Raw genomic sequence first — 21156 nt, 5'->3', positions numbered from 1 at the left:
TGGTAAAATGCATGCAGTGGCGGTTTTAGCTTGTATGGCTCCCTGGGTGCTCAGGCACGTAGCCTGCCTAGCTCACAAACTAGAATCAGGGCGCCCACTCCGACAAGGTTAATTGACCCACAGCCCCACACGGTGACATGATATCATTGACGTGACGTGCAAATGAGCGATAGAAAACAGATCGCACAAATGTCACCATTCCCAAATAAATTGTACGGGTGCCCCATGCAGCCCCCGCAAGATCGCCTAGACCAAAATCCGCCACTGAATTCATGCAAGCATGATTAAGTCACTTTGGGTAAAAGTGTCTGTAAAATGGCATATTCAATTTGACAAATGAACATTGAGATGTCGCACACTTCTGAATAATATCCTGGGATCGGGTGATTATCCTGGAGGCTGGGAGGTTCGCAAAAAGTACTTTCATCTAAAGGGTGTCAGGCTGGGATGTCCTTCAACCTGGAACAAGGGGGAAGAAATTAACTTCACTGCTCAAATTTTAGTGCTGGTTCAAGTTGCAAATTGAAAGCTTCCATTTTTCTGCATGTTATTGGAGAGGATGCATTGGACATTTACAAAAGTTTTCAGCAAGACGAGGCAAACTTGACATTGACTGTGCTAATGGCAAAATTTGAGGAGTACTTTGTACCAAGCCAGAACGTCACGTTTGAGACATTTGACAATTTTTTCTCTCATGATCAGAAACAAGGAGTCAGTTTTGACCAGTATTTGACTGAGCTGAACACACTGAGCAAAACGTGTGAATTTGAAAATCTGAAAGATTCACTAGAGAAAGACAGGATAGTCTGTGGCATACTTGATAATGGACTCAAGGAGAGATTGCTGCGTGAGCAAGATTTAACTTTGGATAAAGCAGTGAATATGTGGCACAAGCTAAAGAGCTGTGCAGGTATGAGACGTCAGTGTATGCAATAAAAAGAGAGGAGCAATAGCCTTACAAAACAAAAACAAGCAAAAGAGAGAGATCAAAACACTACATGTGGAAAATGTGGATTTATCCACAAGCCAAAAAAATGCCCTGCATATGGCAAATCATGTAACAACTGTGGGAAAAATAATAATTTCTCAAAATGCTGCAAAGCTGGCTACAAAGAAAAAGGTTCACACAGTCGAGGAGATGGAAGAATTCTTTGTTGATTCTGTGGAAATATGCAATGCAGTAAATGCTGAATCGATTGTGCCATTGACTGTGAATGAAACTATAAAACCATTCAAGCTTGATACTGGAGCACAGGTAAACCTGTTATCGCTGGATGACTACAAAACACTGAAGGTAAAGAGCAAATACACCCGGTGAAAATTAAGGTTACTGGTTATACTGGGGAGAACATACCAGTCAAAGGTAGCTGCATAGTAACAGCATAGTAACTACAGCATAAAGGAAAACAGCTGCTGATTGTGGAAAATAGTGTACAGCCTATTCTAGGAATCATTGCATGTGAAAAGCTCAATTTGTTGAAAAGAGTGACATCACAGACTGAAAATGACCGAGAATCAATACTGGCTGAGTATGAGGATGTGTTTGAGGGTCTTGGATGTTTACCAGGAGAACACAAAATATGTGCTGATGACAAAATTACTCCAGTTGTGCATGCAGTCAGAAAAGTTCCATTTGCACTGAGGAAAAAGCTCAAAGTGGAACTCGGACGCATGGAAAAGATGGATGTCATCACAAAAATGGATGAACCTACAGAATGGGTAAGCTCACTGGTTATTGTGGTGAAAAAGAACGGCGATCTCAGGATATGTCTAGACCCGAGAGATCTCAACAAAGCAATCAAGAGAGAGCATTTCAAGTTGCCAACCAGAGAAGAGATAATGTCGCAGTTTGCTGGAGCAAAGTGGTTCAGTAAGCTTGATGCCTCATCAGGATTCTGGCAAATGAAGCTAGACGATGCAAGCTCAAGGCTATGCACATTCAACACACCTGAGGGCAGGTACAGATTTCTTTGTCTACCATATGGGATTCTCTCAGCGCCAGAGGTCTACCACAAGACAATCCACATGATCTTCGAGCACATTCCAGGAGTGGAGACTATGATGGATGACATCATCGTCTGGGGGTCCACAAAAGAAGAACACGATGCGAGAGTGAGACAAGTGCTGGACCTGACACGAAAAGTCAACCTAAAACTAAACAAGGACAAATGCGAGTTTGGTGTGAAAACACTTACCTTCGTGGGAGACGTACTTTCAGAGGATGGAGTCAAACCAGACCCGAGCAAAACATCAGCCATCAACAACATGGAGCGCCTGAAGAACAAGGACGATGTGAGACGCTTCATGGGCATGATCACCTACCTTGCAAAGTTCATACCTCAACTGTCAGCACAGTCCGCTCCACTCAGATGTCTTCTGGAACAGAAAAATGAATGGGAATTGTCCAATGAACAGGAAAACTGCTTCAAAAACCTAAAGAAGACAATCACAGAAGAGCCAGTGCTCAGGTTCTATGATCCAGAGAAAAGCACAAGGATTTCTGCAGACGCGTCACAGTTTGGCCTGGGAGCAGTTCTTCTGCAACAGCATGACAACACATGGCAACCCGTCGCTTATGCGTCCAGAGCCTTGACAGGCGCAGAGACAAGGTATGCACAAACAGAGAAAGAACTACTGGCAAGCACATATGCTCTAGTTTTTGTTTTTCTTAGTCTTCCCAGTTCTGACCTTTCTGCCTGTACTGACCCTGATCCTGCCTGCCGTCCTGTACCTGCCTGACTCTGATTTGGATTACAACCCTTTGCCTGCCTTGACTTACCATTTTGTTTGCCCCTTGTACTATAATAAACTCTGAAACTCGAACTATCCGCCTCCTGTGTCTGCATCTGGGTCTTAGCCTGAGCCCTGATATGAACAATGGATGAGCAACAATGGACGTGACGGATAGAAGTAGTCACTACAGATGTGATCAAGCCTTACATCAAAGTTGCCTGAAGGTGGATGGAAAGTGCTATGCCCTGACCAGTTATTCAGAAGAAAATCCTCTATTACTGTCTAATTTACATAAGTTAACTTACCAGTGTGGACCCTAAACAAACACATTCTACACATTTACAAACTACCTGTTTTAAAGTGTTCTTACAACCATGGTGTTATTTTGTTACTGAAGCTTATATATAAAATAACCTGACAATGATCCACATCATATTGGTAGACAAAAATTGTAAGTGTGTTATGCAGGTAAACACAACTATCCTTTTGTTAGGATGCAAATCAGTAATATGAATAATTGTTGATCCATCCTGTTCCAATGTAATGGATGTAGGATTTTCTACTGCCTAGAATTTAGGCCTTTCCCATACATTAGGAATTTAGCTAGGCCCCTCTTGGTTCTCATTGGCAAAGACTGAACTAACTTTAGGGGTTATATGTTAGACTCTCCTTTTCCACTTTGCCCAACATGTTATACGACAGAGGTTGTAAATAAACCATTTTTGAGGTAATATAACTTTGATCATTATTATAGTACTGTGAAACCCATAGCCAAATGGTTTCAGACTGAGCGTTTCTCATTCTGAGGTGTCCATTTACTTACAGTAGTGTGTTGAGTAGTTATTGCCTTTTCTTCAGTGGAAATACAGAATATGTATAAAAATACCAAAAGCTAAATCAGGCAGACATGTATGACTATTTTATCATGTTAATCATTCCTGAAACATGCAAACTACAAACATGAAATGCGTTATGAAGGAAATTGTGTAGGCAACAGTAGGCCTACATGATTTTCTTCATAATGCATTTCAGATTTTGTGGAGCCTAATTACACAATTTTCTTCATAATGCATTTATTACAAGGCTACACTTTTTCAATTACTCTATCAGTCAAAAGTTTAAGAACACCTACTCATTCAAGGGTTTTTCTTTATTTTGTACTATTTTATACATTGTAGAATAATAGTGACGACATCAAAACTATGAAATAACACATACAGAATCATGTAGTAACCAAAAAGGTGTTAAACAAATCAAAATATATTTTATATTTGAGATTCTTCAAAGTAGCCACCCTTTGCCTTGATGACAGCTTTGCACACTCTTGAAATTCTCTCAACTAGCTTCATGAGGTACTCACCTGGAATGCATTTCAATTAACAGGTGTGCCTTGTTAAAAGTTAATTGTTAAAAGCCAATCAGTTGTGTTGTGACAAGGTAGAGGTGGTATACAGAAGATAGCCCTATTTGGTAAAAGAACAAGTCCATATTATGGCAAGAACAGCTCAAATAAGCAAAGAGAAATGGCAGTCCATCATTACTTTAAGACATGAAGGTCAGTAAATACGGAAGAACTTTGAAAGTTTCTTCAAGTGAAATCTCAAAAACCATCAAGCACTATGATGAAACTGGCTTTCATGAGGACCGCCACAGGAAAGGAAGACGCAGAGTTCCCTCGGCTGCAGAGGACAAGTTCATTAGAGTTACCAGACCCAGAAATTTCATCCCAACTAAATGCTTCACAGAGTTCAAGACACAGACACATCTCAACATCAACTCTTCAGAGGAGACTGCATGAATCGGGCCTTAATGGTTAAATTGCTGCAAAGAAACCACTACTACAGGACATCAATAATAAGAAGAGACTTTGTTGTGGAAACTCTAATCAAAAGGAAGAGAGACTGCAGATTCTTCAAAACAACAACTTTTTATTATAAGATTTGCATATCTGTAGCTAGTTAACAATCCCTTCAACAGTGCAACGTTACGAGCCTCAACAAACAAGAGTTTGGTCTCAGCTTTTAGAACTTTTTTCTACAGGGCAGTTTATCAGGTGTGTGAGAGTATGGTGGAAACATAGCGCACAATTACAAACTGATGTCAGTTTTAGTTACTCCTGTCTGCTGATAGAATTGTTGCTGCTGCTCAAGCTAGCCTCTGTTATCTTCATATCTCTACATAGCTGTGCTCTTGAAAGATACGAAAAGAACAGGATGGACCAAAAACTGTGGTCACTCAGAGGCTCTTTGTCTTTGGCCGTGTGACTAAGTTGAACAGAGAAAGAGTGGAAAAATATCAGCTTCTTCTTACAAGACCTTGAAACAGACAGTGGAAATGTACAGGTTTAAGGTTCATACAGCACATGTGCAGAAAAGAGTTTGTCAATTTCCACCATAACTTGTTTGGGACAAGAAACACAAGCAATGGACATTAGACCGGTGGAAATCTGTCCTTTGGTATGATGAGTCCAAATATGAGATTTCAACCGCTGTGTATTTGTGAGACGCAGAGTAGGTGAACGGATTATCTCCGCATGTGTGGTTCCCACCATGAAGCATGGAGAAAGAGGTGTGATGGTGGGGGGTGCTTTGCTGGTAACATTGTCTGTGATTTATTTAGAATTCAAGGCACAATTAACCAGCATGGCTACCACGGCATTCTGCAGCGATACGCCATCCCATCTGGTTTGCACCATCTGGTTTGCACATCTGGTTTGCACTATCATTTGTTTTTCAACAGGACAATGACCCAAAAAACACACCTCCAGGCTGTGTAAGGGCTATTTGACCAAGAAGTAGAATCATGGAGTGCTGCATCAGATGACCTGGCTTCCATAATCACCCGACCTCAACCCAATTGAGATGATTTTGGATGAGTTGGACTGCAGAGTGAAGAAAAAGCAGCCAACAAGTGCTCAGTATATGTGCAAACTACTTCAAGACTGTTGGAAAAGCATTCCTCGTGAAGCTGGTTGAGAGAATACCCAGTGTGCAAAGCTGTCATCAAGGCAAAGAGTGGCCACTGAAGAATCTCAAATTAAAAAATATATTTTGATTTGTTTAACAACTTTTTGGTCACTACATATGTGTTATTTCATAGTTTATTCTACAATGTAGAAAATAGTAAAAATAAAGAAAAACCATTGAATTGGTAGGTCTGTCCAAACTTTTGACTGGTACTGTATATAGGCACAGCAAACATCTAAAGGCACAGAAGTAGAGTGTGGTGGAACAGAGGAGCTCACTTTCCTAAATCAAAGGCGATAATTTCACATACAATTCTTTGTTGTCCTATAGACGGTGTAGCGTAGCCATAGAAACAATCCCCCCCAAACCCCACTGTGCCTCCCTGTTATTGTCATGCAAATGACATGACAGTGACGAGAGACAGGTTGGTATGGGTTATTCCAATATGTTTTTTTTCCCCCTATGTAGGGTTGGGGCCCTTTTGTTTAAGCATGTTATTCCTGCGTCTAACCAGATTATTAAAACCCTGTGTGACAAATGGAGAGGAGGAGAACAGTAGCTTTGAGATGCAGAAAGGCATCATGCTTATCCCAAGATGATTATTGCTTACTGGACAGTCTCATTGTTACTGCCTTTGCAGTTGAGCACTCTCATTTTTCTGTTAGATGGATGAGGATTGTGATTCCTGTTGAATTAACTCTACTTATACAATGTGTAGCCTTATTCATATTTTTAAATGACTCAGAGTTATAAAAGCCCAATTTACCCTGAGTATGAAACACTAGACAACATTGGCCCAATCACGTTTTTTGACCTCAACTTCTAATCAATGACTTCTATGGAGCTGTGTCGAAAAGGTATGTTTTTCCCCTATAAGACGCAAGATGCTCTGCTTTGGGTATATGACAGTTGCGCTCTCCTGAGAAGCTGTGAGAGGAGACATGTTTTTTGTTGCTAAAATATTCTCACCTGGCCAGTTTCCACCAAGAGGGACTTGGGAAAAGTACAACAACCCAGAACAGGGCAACACAACTGGCCCTTAAATGTTCACGTAGAGCTAACATTAATAATATGCATGTCAATCTCTCATAGTTCAAAGTAGAGGAGAGGTTAGTAGTTAGTAGTAGTAGTATTCCTTTGTCAAAACAAAACACAATGAGAATCCTGACAATTGAACAGCAATTTTGTAAATAGTAATTATTACAGAACACCTAGAAACAGTAAAAAGTTATTTATTTGAAATGTTATTACAAAATAACTACAAAATAGAAGTTATTTATTTTAAATCCACAATTTCAATCCCTCCACAGCCTCGTATGGGATCTAGATAATTGGATTACAACTTAATTATGATAAGTGCACTATTTTTATTTTACTAGGCAAGTCAGTTAAGAACAAATTCTTATTTTCAATGACGGCCTAGGAGTGGGTTAACTGCCTGTTCAGGGGCAGAACAACAGATTTGTACCTTGTCAGCTCGGGGGTTTGAACTTGCAACCTTCCGGTTACTAGTCCAACACTCTAACCACTAGGCTACCCTTCCGCCCCTTCACTATATGAAGTGAAGTGGGCATACGCTGTATTCATATTCCGAAAGAAAGAAATTATCTCACTACAATACATGTTAATAGAAAGTTAGCAAAAATAGTGCATTCAACATGTCAATACTTTTTACAAAACCAAGTAGTGAAGAAGTCAACCTCTCCTCTACTTTGAACTATGAGAGATTATTAATGTTAGCTTTACGTGAACATTTAAGGGCCAGTTGTCCCCAGTCCACCTGACTGTGCTGCTGCTCCAGTTTCAACTATTCTGCCTTATTATTATTCGACCATGCTGGTCATTTATGAACATTTGAACATCTTGACCATGTTTTGTTATAATCTCCACCCGGCACAGCCAGAAGAGGACTGGCCACCCCACATAGCCTGGTTCCTCTCTAGGTTTCTTCCTAGGTTTTGGCCTTTCTAGGGAGTTTTTCCTAGCCACCGTGCTTCTTCACCTGCATTGCTTGCTGTTTGGGGTTTTAGGCTGGGTTTCTGTACAGCACTTTGAGATATCAGCTGATGTACGAAGGGCTATATGAAATAAATTTGATTGATTGATTGAGTTGTGTTGCCCTGTTCTGGGTTGTTGTACTTTTCCCAAGTCCCTCTTGGTGGAAACTGACCACACGACTGGGCAGTAGTTCAGGTGCGACAAAACTAGGGCCTGTAGGACTTGCCTGATATTGTTGTTAAGAAGGCAGAGCGGCTATTTATTATGGACATGCCTCTAGCCATCTTAGCGACTGTTGCATCAATATGTCTTGACCGTAAAAGTAGACAACACAGGGTTACTCCAAGCAGGGTCACTCCAAGCATTTCCACATTATTCATTACAAGATTTAGTTGAGGTTTAGTGAATGATTTGTCCCATATACAATGCTATTAGTTTTTGAAATATTTAGGAATAACTTTTTTCTTGCCACCCATTCTGAAACTGACTGCAGCTCTTTGTTATGTGTTGCAGTCAATGTAGTAGCTGGCGTATGTAGTGTTGAGTCATCCGCATACATAGACACACATTCTTTACTCAGAGTCAGGTCATTATTTTAGTAACGGGCCTAGACAGCTGCCCTGGGGAATGCCCTACTTGGAATGTTGGAGAGGCTACCATTAAAGAATAACTTCTGTGTTCTGTTAGACAGGTAATTCTCAATCCACATTATAGAAGGTGGTGTAAAGCCAAAACATATATACGTTTTTCCAGCAGTATACTATGATCGATAATGTCACAAGCCACACTGAAATCAGTCATTTGTTTAAGTGGTGTGCATGTTGAATTTCCCTCACTATAAGCGTGCTGAAAATATGTTAATTTATTTACTGTTAAAAAACATTGTAACTGGTCAAACACCGTTTTTTTTTTTTTTTTTTTACAAATGTTTACTAAGTGTTGGTAACAGGCTGATATGTTCTACTATTTGAGGCAGTAAAGGGTGCTTTACTATTCTTGGGTAGCGTAATGACTTTTGCTTCCTTCCTGGCACACACGTTTTTGTAAGATTGATGAGATGGCAAATAGGAGTGGAAATATCATTCCTAATCATCCTCAGTAATTTTACATTCAAGTTGTCAGATCCAGGTGACTTCTCATTGTTGGTAGACCATAATAATTTTTTCACCTCTTCCACACTCACTTTAAAAATTATAATGCTTGTCTTTCATAATTTGGTCAGTTATACTTGGAAGTGTAGGTGCCACACCCTGACCTTAGAGCTTTTTATATCTCTATTTTGGTTTGGTTAGGGTGTGATTTGGGTGGGCATTCTATGTTATTTTTTCTATGTTTTGGCCGGGTTATGGTTCACTCTTTTAGAAAGTGTCCAGATTTTGCAGCTCTTTTCAGAACATCAGCTATCTGGATTTGGGTGAAGGAGAAATGGGGAGGCTTGGGCGAGTTGCTGTGGGGGGTTGTTGATCGGGTTAGGGGTAGCCAGGTGGAACACATGGTCAGCCATAGATAAATGTTTATTGAAATTCTCAGTTATTTATCGGTGGTGACAGTGTTTCCTAGCCTCAGTGCAGTGGGCAGCTGGGAGGTGCTCTTGGAGCTGTCCTTCTGCTTGTCTCCACCCATCTTCCCCACTTATCCTCTGGGTATTTATACACTGTCTGTGTCAGTTGGTCCTGTCTTCTCCCAGCCTCTTTTTCTCGTCCTCCTGGTTTCTGACCCTTGCCTGTCCTGACCCTGCCTGCCGTCCTGTACCTTTGCTCCACCTCTGGATTACCGAACTCTGCCTGTCCCTGAGCCTGCCTGCTGTCCTGTACGTTTGCTCCTACTCTGGATTATCGACCCCTGCCTGCCTTGCCCTGTTTGTCTGCCCTTGTTACAATTAACATTGTTACTTCACAGTCTGTACTTGCGTCTTACCTTGATACCTGATAGGAGCTGAGTTTTCCTTTTTGCCTAAAATTTAATTTAAGGTGCTCCAAAGCATTTTTACTATAATTCTTGATATCATTTATTTTTGTTTCATAGTAGTTTCTTCTTCTTTTTGTTCTGTTTAGCCACATTATTTCTCAATTTGCAGTAGGTTTGCCAATTGGTTATGCAGCCAGACTTATTCTCCATTCCTTTTGCCTCATCCCTCTCAACCAATCCACAGGGATTTAACAATTTTTTCAGTCATTTTCTTAATGGGTGTATGCATTTTAGTAACTGGAGTAAACAATTTCATAAATGTGTCAAGTGCAGAGATTGGTTGCTCTTGATTACACACCACAGACCATCAAATGTTCTTCACAGGGATGTAGATTTCATTCCTATGCTGTTTGTAAATACCCCGGTAGCTCGACTGATAACCGGAACTAGGTTGCAGTCACTTTAGTTTGAAGCTTTTTCTTGAGTGGGCAGCTTGATCAAAGCCAGTCAATACTTAGGTTCCCCAGAAAATATTCTTCTCAGTTGAAATCACATACATTATCAAGCACTTCACACATATTAGCACTTGGTGGTCTATAACAGCTTCCCATCATCTTTATGTGAGGCAGATGAACTGTAGCCATATTACTTCACCAGTATTTGGCATGAGATCCTCTCTAAGCTTTACTGGAATGTTGCTCTGAATATGCAACAACAACCCCGTTAGCATTGCTGTAGACGTTATAACCATGTATTGCTACCGCTATATCATCAAAGGTATTATCTAAGTCAGTTTCAGAGATAGTCAGTATTGAATGTCATCGGTTATTAACGATTTCATGTGCCTTGTTTCTTAGGCAACACATGTTAATGTGGGCAATTTATTTGCACTTTTCTGGGATGCTTGATTGTTTTACTGAGCGGCTTATCAGAAGTAGACATCAATCAATCAAATGTATCTATAATGCCCTACTTACATCAGCTGATGTCACAAAGTGCTGTCCTGAAACCCAGCCTAAAACCCCAAACAGCAAGCAATGCAGGTGTAGAAGCACGGTGGCAAGGAAAACCTCCCAGAAAGGCCAGAACCTAGGAAGAAACCTAGAGAGGAACCATGCTATGAGGGGTGGCCAGTCCTCTTCCGGCTGTTCCGGGTGGAGACTATAACAGAACATGGCCAAGATGTTCAAATGTTCATAGATGACCAGCAGGGTCAAATAATACACTACAAATAGTCAGCTCTCAAAAACAAGAAAAAAAAAAGCAATAAAATGTGGGAAATATTACTTAAAATAAGCAAAATTATTTGCCAACAGAACAGGAAAATTTGACTTGCCAAATGTTTTTAAACAAGTAAAAAATATATCAAAGAACGCACAGATATCTTAAAACTTGTGCGTGCAGACTAAAAACAAGTAATTTGTCTGGATACAAAGAAAAGATTTAAGAATCATTTTCTCAATATGTCAGAAAATGTGCTTTAATGTAGCAAATGCTAGTGCCATCATTTTAAAATAAGGCTATATGTTTAGTAAATATATGCAAAAACAACAACAAAGGCCATTGGTGGTCAAGGTGAAAATGTAAGACCAATGGGAACATTGCTTAAACCTTCTTATAATAAACAACAAACGCCATGCCTATTTATTAAAGGTTATCGGATCGGTTCTCAGATGGGCCAATACACAGTTCTGTTATCGGGACTGGAAATGTTTAAATTGTATTGTGCAACCCTAGTCAGTAATTAACTTTTTCCACTCGGCCATAGCCTTTTTATATGAAGATGTCATGTCATGGATGGCGTCCGAGAGGACTTGTGTCTGCAGCACAGAGAAGAGTGTTGCAATGCACTTGGGATATGTGAGGTGAAAGGCGTAATAACACGCCATGAGATACGTCACGCTGGCATAGATGTCCTTTTTTAGGAAGTTCACCACAGGCATGGTTCCAATGGCCAGTACGCAGTTGGTTTCGCAGACAATCACGACAGGGCTGAAGAGTGGTCTTGCCTGAAGAAAGGTGTTGAGGTCTTCTGCAGACTGACACAAACACAAAGAGAAAAACAAATATGACCACAAAGACAATTCACACTATTTGTAGGTTATGGTTAAGTAATGAAAATTATAATACATGCACACGTTTCTTACCTCAAGGATGTGAAGCATAGCTTCACTTGCGTGTCCTAACTTCTTCAGTGGAGCCACAGGTGATGGGAACATATCTGGTAAAGCCTTCATCATGGCGATTGAGCGATTCACTGTTAAAAACAAAAATAGTTTGATTTACTGCAGTTATTTAAACAAAAATTAATCCGTTCATAAAATTCTCCATTGTCAACAGAGCCAGTAATTACCTTTGTCCAGCAGCGGTGGCTTCATGCCCTTTTTGAACACTCCATAAAACTGTGCCTTGTTGTAAAAGGTCCCCCAGCGGGTCTTCAGTTCAGGTATGAAGCGGGAGTTCCCTCGATCGAGGATCCGCCGGAGTTCATCAATAACCTGACACAGACAGACAGACAGACAGTGTAAGACTCTGTCTGTCTATCTAGCTGGAGGCATTAGCCTGGTTACTACCAGACCGAATTCTAGCGAGCTCACTGTTTTACATTTGCACGAAGTAGTTTACCCCTATGGCTTCTCACGCTGCTCAGTTCCCACACCGTATCTCATTTGAGATTCGGTCTAGTGTTAACCAGGCTAAAGAAGCATAGGCCTACTTAAAATTAATAAATTTGCTTACATGATCCAGTTCTCTGAAGCAGGGATACACTTGAAGTATCTTGGTTGGCCTGTCCTGCTCCTTAGTAGCATCAGTCGATGTAGGCCCGTCTTGCTTGGAATTCAAGGTCCAGGAGCTGGGAAACATCCTTCTGGTTGGGTCTGGCCTTGGTTTTGTCTCCTGTAGAGTTTTATAATGTCTCGCCTGGTTCTGTAGCCTCTCAGTAGTTTCTGATGCCAGAAAACATAACAAACCCAACCAATTAACATTTAAAAATGTAGACTGAAATTAAGACCAGTGATTCCGCTGGTACTACCCCCCCCCCGCATTTATACAGAAACACTATCCACTATTTCAATTTGTGTACTTACCACCCAACTGTTCAACCTCTGGGGTGCTGCATCTAGATTGTGGGGATCTCTCCAAGATCAGGGTTGAGGAGGTGGATTCATCAGTCTCATCAGTGGACATCTCCTGGCTGCTCTGAAATCTAAGGCTTCGTGGCCTCTTTCTTGAAGGGGTCGCTCCCTGCTTCTTTTTGGGGGTTGTCACATTCTGAATCCTTTTCAAAAGCTGCTTCTTCACAGATTCCTAACAAACAACAAATGGTTTGTGATATAAATCACATTAAACAAAATCGAATCCAGAAATGAAACGATACAAGCAGACACATGTTGCCCTGATTGATCTGGATGAAGCACATCCCTCCTATTTTGAGTGTCAGATGTTTGCACTTTGGCTGCCAGGTTCCAACAGTGCTGCGTTTGGAAACATGTGTTTAATACCTGAGTAGTGATTTACCCACTCAGCTCCACTGGTTGTAGATCTGTCCCACAGCATTGGGTAGTACTCTATGAGACGCTTCGCCATTACAGTGAGTTCACGGCTGCATGGATACTGGAAGTCATCCCCTGCTGCTCTCTTAATGGAAATCATGCTTGTTACTGTATTCCTGATTCATCGACAGCGAAGATCTTTGGAAAGGATATAGTCTCCTTGTCCATCATGCTGTTTTTCAAAAAAGGTGCTTCTTGATTGCTCCAACTCTGTGTCTGTGTATAAGACATACTGTGGGCTGACAAGCTGTACGGTTCTGGTGGCACCATGGTGGTCTCTTGGGTTTGGAGAGGGGTGGGGGGATGGAGGGGACAGGAAGGTGGAAGAGGAGCGGGGGCTGAAACCACAGGTCCCAGAGGTGCCTGGTCTACACAATGGTAATTAGAAATAAAAAATAACACCACACTAACAACAACCTAACAGCAAACACCAAAACAACTACATCTTTAGATACATGTATTGTAATGATGGCCAGGAAATGCTACTTTGATAAGAGGAAACACTGCATGGTTAGATTAAATGTCTCCCAAATGTCAAAATCTAACATTACCTCATTTTCGCCATGAGTAAATCTCCAAATGGCTCTCCTTCTGAAGAAGTGTTCTGGCCCGAGAAAGATCACGCAAATCCTCCTTAGAGAGGCTGGGCAGCATGTCTGTGCTTATATTAGCATCTGAAAAACACATTTAACCACATGGCAAATAGTTAAGTAATTAGCAACTAAATCGTAGTTTATAGACGCAAAGTGTCCGGTTGATATCGTTATGAGACATTAGCATACTGTCTTCCCTTTCCAGTTAATGCAGGAATGATTTACCAAGCTAGCTAATGTTAGCTAACAAAATTAGACTACCAGTATATCATTAACATTGATGTCAATTACTTTAAACCAAAAGATAGTGCAAGCTAATTAAACTAACGTTAACGCTAAATTGTCTCACATATTGAAAATCTTAGGCAGTTAATCTTTGCTTGCCTAGCTAAGATTGTAGACAATGACTGACACCATCGATAATTTAGCTTCGCCGTCTTTGGCGCCCTTTCTATTTATTTTCTATTGTCAATAGAAAGGGCGCCAAAGACTGCAAAGCAAAATAATCGAAGGTGTCAGTCATTAGGGCACATTTCTGGCAATAAAGCACTCTCAATCTAACCAAAGTTTTTTTCAACGAATGGCCGTTCGTGCAGTTATTAACTGCTACAGTGCCTTGCGAAAGTATTCGGCCCCCTTGAACTTTGCGACCTTTTGCCACATTTCAGGCTTCAAACATAAAGATATAAAACTGTATTTTTTTGTGAAGAATCAACAACAAGTGGGACACAATCATGAAGTGGAACGACATTTATTGGATATTTCAAACTTTTTTAACAAATCAAAAACTGAAAAATTGTGCGTGCAAAATTATTCAGCCCCTTTACTTTCAGTGCAGCAAACTCTCTCCAGAAGTTCAGTGAGGATCTCTGAATGATCTAATGTTGACCTAAATGACTAATGATGATAAATACAATCCACCTGTGTGTAATCAGGTCTCCGTATAAATGCACCTGCACTGTGATAGTCTCAGAGGTCCGTTAAAAGCGCAGAGAGCATCATGAAGAACAAGGAACACACCAGGCAGGTCCGAGATACTGTTGTGAAGAAGTTTAAAGCCGGATTTGGATACAAAAAGATTTCCCAAGCTTTAAACATCCCAAGGAGCACTGTGCAAGCGATAATATTGAAATGGAAGGAGTATCAGACCACTGCAAATCTACCAAGACCTGGCCGTCCCTCTAAACTTTCAGCTCATACAAGGAGAAGACTGATCAGAGATGCAGCCAAGAGGCCCATGATCACTCTGGATGAACTGCAGAGATCTACAGCTGAGGTGGGAGACTCTGTCCATAGGACAACAATCAGTCGTATATTGCACAAATCTGGCCTTTATGGAAGAGTGGCAAGAAGAAAGCCATTTCTTAAAGATATCCATAAAAAGTGTTGTTTAAAGTTTGCCACAAGCCAACTGGGAGACACACCAAACATGTGGAAGAAGGTGCTCTGGTCAGATGAAACAAAATTGAACTTTTTGGCAACAATGCAAAACGTTATGTTTGGCGTAAAAGCAACACAGCTGAACACACCATCCCCACTGTCAAACATGGTGGTGGCAGCATCATGGTTTGGGCCTGCTTTTCTTCAGCAGGGACAGGGAAGATGGTTAAAATTGATGGGAAGATGGATGGAGCCAAATACAGGACCATTCTGGAAGAAAACCTGATGGAGTCTGCAAAAGACCTGAGACTGGGACGGAGATTTGTCTTCCAACAAGACAATGATCCAAAACATAAAGCAAAATCTACAATGGAATGGTTCAAAAATAAACATATCCAGGTGTTAGAATGGCCAAGTCAAAGTCCAGACCTGAATCCAATCGAGAATCTGTGGAAAGAACTGAAAACTGCTGTTCACAAATGCTCTCCATCCAACCTCACTGAGCTCGTGCTGTTTTGCAAGGAGGAATGGGAAAAAATGTCAGTCTCTCGATGTGCAAAACTGATAGAGACATACCCCAAGCGACTTACAGCTGTAATCGCAGCAAAAGGTGGCGCTACAAAGTATTAACTTAAGGGGGCTGAATAATGTCGTTCCACTTCATGATTGTGTCCCACTTGTTGTTGATTCTTCACAAAAAAATACAGTTTTATATCTTTATGTTTGAAACCTGAAATGTGGCAAAAGGTCGCAAAGTTCAAGGGGGCCGAATACTTTCGCAAGGCACTGTATGTTCCATGCCTGGATGTGTGTCATCCATTCCATCTTCATTCATGGTGTTAGATGACTCAAAGATTTGGACCGTCTTTGACTTTTTAGTTATAGGCCTCCCTTATGTAGCTAGATAATGTGATGAACATATGTACGTCCGTTAAGCATTATCACACGAGAGGGAGTGCTGAATATCAGCACAGCTGTGATTCGGTCGTTGGTACGAGGCCGCAGATAATAATATTCAGTATAACAGCACGACCACGAGTGTGATATTGCTTTTATACAACAGTTCTACAAGCGCAATATACTAGTTAACAGTAATAAGCAACATCAGATTGTGATTTGTTTATTTATTTAATCATTTATTTGGCTCCGCCAACACACATAGTTCCACAACTGGACTGAGACACATAGTTCCCCAACTGGTCTGGGACTGGACTGTTGCCAAGCACCACATATACATTTTCCTACACACTAGCTTGCTACTGCTACTTTGTATAGGTCTACACTTACCGTCCTCTCCTGACGACCATTCATAATTGAACTCAAATGTTATTTTTGGAAATATGTTAATCTTTGCGGTGTGAAGTTTGTTACAATTTAAGATAGATAACGATCGTTAATGTAATTAACGGTTATTAGAACACCTGTAAAGCGGAGTGATACATGTATAGTTAAAAGTCCCAGTGCTGTTGTACTCGAATCAAATTACTGGTCGTATTATAAATACTTGTGAACATCATTTTCAGTTCTTTCCGCCCTTTTCATCGAAAGCAGTGGGAACGTTTTACTTGCGTTTGCTTTTAGTAACGTTCAAGATGCTTTGGCGGTGCGTTATCTGCTGCGTTTTTATTACTTTTTAATTGAAACTCTTATTGAGCCGTATCAATAGATTGCAGTCGCAGCCCTGATTTGGGATTGCTCTTTGGTATTGACGGATGCACTGAGAAATATAGAGTGTACAATTCCTTCTATCATCATGTAAAGAGAAACCACCTTCAACACCTACTTGATTGCACCCGACCAGATGAACAGCCATCGGAGGAAAGCAAAGTACCACCGGAACAAGTAAGTAGCTAGTTAGCATTTCTTTTTTGGTTCTCTGGATTTAAAAAAAATATTGAATAAACGGACGATACACGGACCAAAGTCATACTGTCCATAGGCTATTCGATAATTTTAGCTATAATGACTCTCATTGCTAAAGCTGGGTTAATGTGAAAATAATCCATGATAAATAGGAACAAAACACTTAAATAGCTCTATTGGTGAAACTAAATACAATTTCAAATAATAATATGTTTCTTTGATGTTTCTTTGAGGACAACATTCAACCCGATCAGCTACTAGCTAACTCCAGCATCACTAATAATCAACTCCATACATCTGACTCAGATGAAGGGCAAAGGGGCATTAACCAACACGGAGCTGTCACAGTGCAAGAAGTAAGTTACTCGGTTGGTGGCAATCATCTGAAATTGACCATATTTTTGAAGTACTTACATTTACTAATAGCATTCATAGTCAGTCTTCGCAACCACTTATCCTGTCACAAACATTATACTTGTCATGAACTAGTAATGTCCAGCCCGCACATGTCAGGATACTACATTCAATATAAAACATTTTTTTAAAGGATCTGACAACACATGCCACTGCTTTTGTGATAAATGACAGAGCCAAGCATTGTCTCTCACAGGTAAGATGCTTTTTCTGAACAGAGCACAGCATTTGGTTTGTTACATTATGCAGAGCATTTTGTAATGGTTCAGTGATGGTTGAGTTTATCCTCAGTGCTAGGTTGTCCACCTTATTAATGTTGATCCCTTATGTTAATGAATATGTCATAAGCAAATCTGAATATCATAGGTATACATGATGGTGTGTTCCAACCTCCATGACTGATGACTTCCCCACCTCTCTCGCTCTCATTTTCAGAAAGGTGTGAATGACATTGTTCTGGGGTACAGCAGTATCAATCATCACTATTGGACAGCCTCAGGAAGCAGATGGAGGCAGTGCTAAATAAACATTCAGGTCAACTTGAAAAAGATGCAATGGATATATTTGACAATTTCATTAACCCTTTTGCTGGTGTTGCAACAACATTTAGACAGGACAGTGTTATTAAGAAGCAGTTTAGCTGTTTGGACACAGAGGAAATTCCAATTGCTCGAACCATATGCAGGATGAAATGTGGAGGATCAAAATACATTTTCATCAAAGATAATAAAATAATTTATATACCATTAGTCAAAAGTCTAGAACAGTTCTTATCAAACCCAAGGATTTTGTCTATGGTTGAAAAGGGACCCCAGATGTGCAGGGAAAGTTTTTTTAATGACATTGTTGATGGTGCTCTTTCTCTCTAAAATCACATCCCTTATTTTCAGAGAATATCTGTGTTCTGTAAACGGATTAAGTAGAAATTTGTAATCCACTAGGATCCTTTGCATCAAAAAACAAGTTGTTAATGGTGTACGACACCCTAGGAAATATACATCCAAAATACAGGTCTAAACTGGCTGCTATCAGGCTACTTGCCATGGCTAGATCAGCAGACCTCTGTCAATCTGGTGTAGATGTAATATTGAATACAATCATGGAAGACATGGATGATTGTACAGTGGGGTTAAAATGCTAACTATTAAATGGAGAGAAAACGATATATGGTGCCATGGTTGCTCTCTGTGGAGACACCCTGGCACAACATGAACTAGCAGGGTTCAAAGAGCGTGTGGGCTTTGCCTACAGTAAGTGCAGACACTGTGAGTGTTCTTTTGACTACATGCAGTCACACTTCAATGAGGATGCATATACTAAAAGGACATTGGAGAAGCATGTCAGACAGTGTGATGAAATAGAAAAGGCACAGACGGACTTGCTTCGCAACAGCCTGAGAACAACATATGGGATCAATAGAAGGAGCAAGTTAGTTGAATTCCCAGCCTTTGATATCAACAACAAACTCCGCAATACATTATGCATGTCATTCTGGAGGGCATAGCCCCATTGGAAGTCAAATGTGTTTTGAATCATATTGTCTTGTCAGGACAACTTGATCTGGACTCAGTGAATTCTGTTATTCCTTTTTTTTTTTGTTGTTGAATTTTTACCCCTTTTTTTCTCTCCCCATAAACATAATAAATAAACAATATTTACGTAGAAAATTGAGGGACTTCCTATGTTTCAATGAAGTAAACCATGCTGTATCAGTCAAATGGCTTGTAATAAATTCTAATAAATACATAACTCAGAAGTCCATGATCTTTGCCAAAGTATGCCAGGATTTGGACTGGTCAAAAACATATTTCTTGTTGATTCTAGGCTTTATTGTTTGGAATATCAACCATTTCAAACTATACGCTTTGATAGAAACGTCATGGTTTATCAAGTTGAGGTCCCACACCTTGCACAGGCCACTGAGTTAGTGGATGCTAAAAAGCTGGTTTATTTAACCTCTTACACAATTAGCAACAAGATCCAAACTTATGTACAAGTCAAATACCATCTTGGGGATGTAATAGAATTGTTCAAATGACTCAGTGTGTTCCCCAGATATGAATATAGATATGTCTTTTTTCTGTACTGTATTTTGTCTACATGATTGCTGTGCTGTGTGTAAGATTGATATTAAAACAGTGAATTCCGTTTGGTCTGTTCTTAATATGTGAAGAGATGAAAAGGATAAGATGCTTGAAATAAGAAATTCTGACTTTGACAAAGCAGTTTTGTACTTGTTAGTGTTCAAACAGCTTTATAATTCTAGTTTCGAGCACTAAGTTACGCAGAACCAGTAATACAATCTCAGTAACAAGTTATCTTATTAAGGACAAAAAATCTTGAAACAAGTGAAATGCTCCAACATAAAAACTGGCTGATAAGAAGAAAAACAAGCATATATTGCCTTGATTTAAGATATTTAATCTTACTTAGATTTTAATTTTTGCAGTGTAATAATCACAGTGGTTGTAGAAGGTGCAACAGGTCAGCACCTCAGGAGTAAATGTCAGTTTACTTTTCATAGCCGATCATTCAGAGTATCTCTACCGCTGTCTCTATAGAGTTGAAAACAGCAGGTCTGGGACAGGAAGCATGTCCAGTGAACAGGTCAGGGTTCCATAGCCGCAGGCAGAACAGTTGAAACTGGAGCAGCAGCACGGCCAGTTAGTCCTGAGGCATGGTCCTCCAAGAGAAAGAAAGAAAGAGAGAAAGAAAGAAAAAGAGAGAGAATTAAAGAGAGCATACTTAAATTCACACAGGACACTGGATAAGACAGGAGAAATACTCAAGATATAACAGACTGACCCTAGCCCCCCGACAAACTTTTGCAGCATAAATACTGGAGGCTGAGACAGGAGGGGTCGGGAGACACTGTGGCCCCGTCCGACGATACCCCCGGACAGGGCCAAACAGGCAGTGATGTTTATGTTTGAGCTGATAGTGGAGGGTGAGCTGCATCCAGCCAACTTCCTACAAGGGCACACCACCTCAGTGCTAACAATATAACTCTGGTTCATAGACACATGCTTACTGCATGCAATTGATATAGGATCAATAGAGGCATTCAAGGGACTTAGAGGGACATAAATTAAGTTACTTACATTATGACTTACAATGCTTCTGGGACTATGTACATTTTCTGCAGCACAACGACAACTCAGCGATACAATAGCAGGGATTATCTGAGCAGGGCTTGATTCATTGATAAGTCATTCTCTCAACGAAGCCTTGAAATGTGTGGAAAGAGTCCAGGAGTCAAGATGATTTGGATGGACTTCGTCATGCCTGTAGAACATCTTCTGTTTCCAAAAGGTGTCAAAGTTATCTATAAAAGGTATGCCAACAGAATGGCAGTAGTCTTTAAACCAGATATGAAGTGCTAAGGGCCTCCTGAACCTTTCGTATCCGCGACGGCATGGGACCAGAAATAATTGGATGCTTTTCAGAGCCTTGGAATGGCAAGCCAGACAAAATTAAACAGGCCTATTTATCTAATGAATATGTATTCGGAGTGAAGAAATGACTGAATATTAAAGCATTAGACCTCTCACTAAAGGCTTACATCATACAAAAGATATACTCAAATCTAAACTGTTTTGCTAGCAGATTAGTAAGAATGTCAGCCCGTGTTCAAGAAGGGCCTTTTTCCCTTTATTCAGATTACAACCTCTCACTTTCGGTATTTGAAAATAAATATAGCTATTTTTAAAACAAGCGGATGGAGGATTTCTGTTTAATCCTCAAAAG

General features: G+C 40.3%; 1 long non-coding RNA gene and 1 pseudogene across 1 annotated transcript; one reads left to right on the top strand and one right to left on the bottom strand.

Moving 5' to 3' along the window:
• Positions 1 to 11089: 11089 nt before the first annotated feature.
• On the bottom strand, positions 11090 to 13846 carry LOC149980077 (uncharacterized; annotated as a pseudogene).
• A 3696-nt stretch (positions 13847 to 17542) lies between these two features.
• LOC118936707 (uncharacterized) lies at positions 17543 to 17957 on the top strand. The gene is made up of 2 exons (XR_005034179.2): positions 17543 to 17605; positions 17845 to 17957. It is a non-coding gene; the product is annotated as an uncharacterized LOC118936707 (long non-coding RNA).
• The last annotated feature ends 3199 nt before the right edge of the window (positions 17958 to 21156 follow it).

The sequence above is a fragment of the Oncorhynchus mykiss genome, chromosome 10, assembly GCF_057628025.1.
Source record: "Oncorhynchus mykiss isolate SJ-2025 chromosome 10, ASM5762802v1, whole genome shotgun sequence".
NCBI lineage: Eukaryota > Metazoa > Chordata > Actinopteri > Salmoniformes > Salmonidae > Oncorhynchus > Oncorhynchus mykiss.
This window is presented reverse-complemented; position numbering and strand designations above follow the sequence as displayed.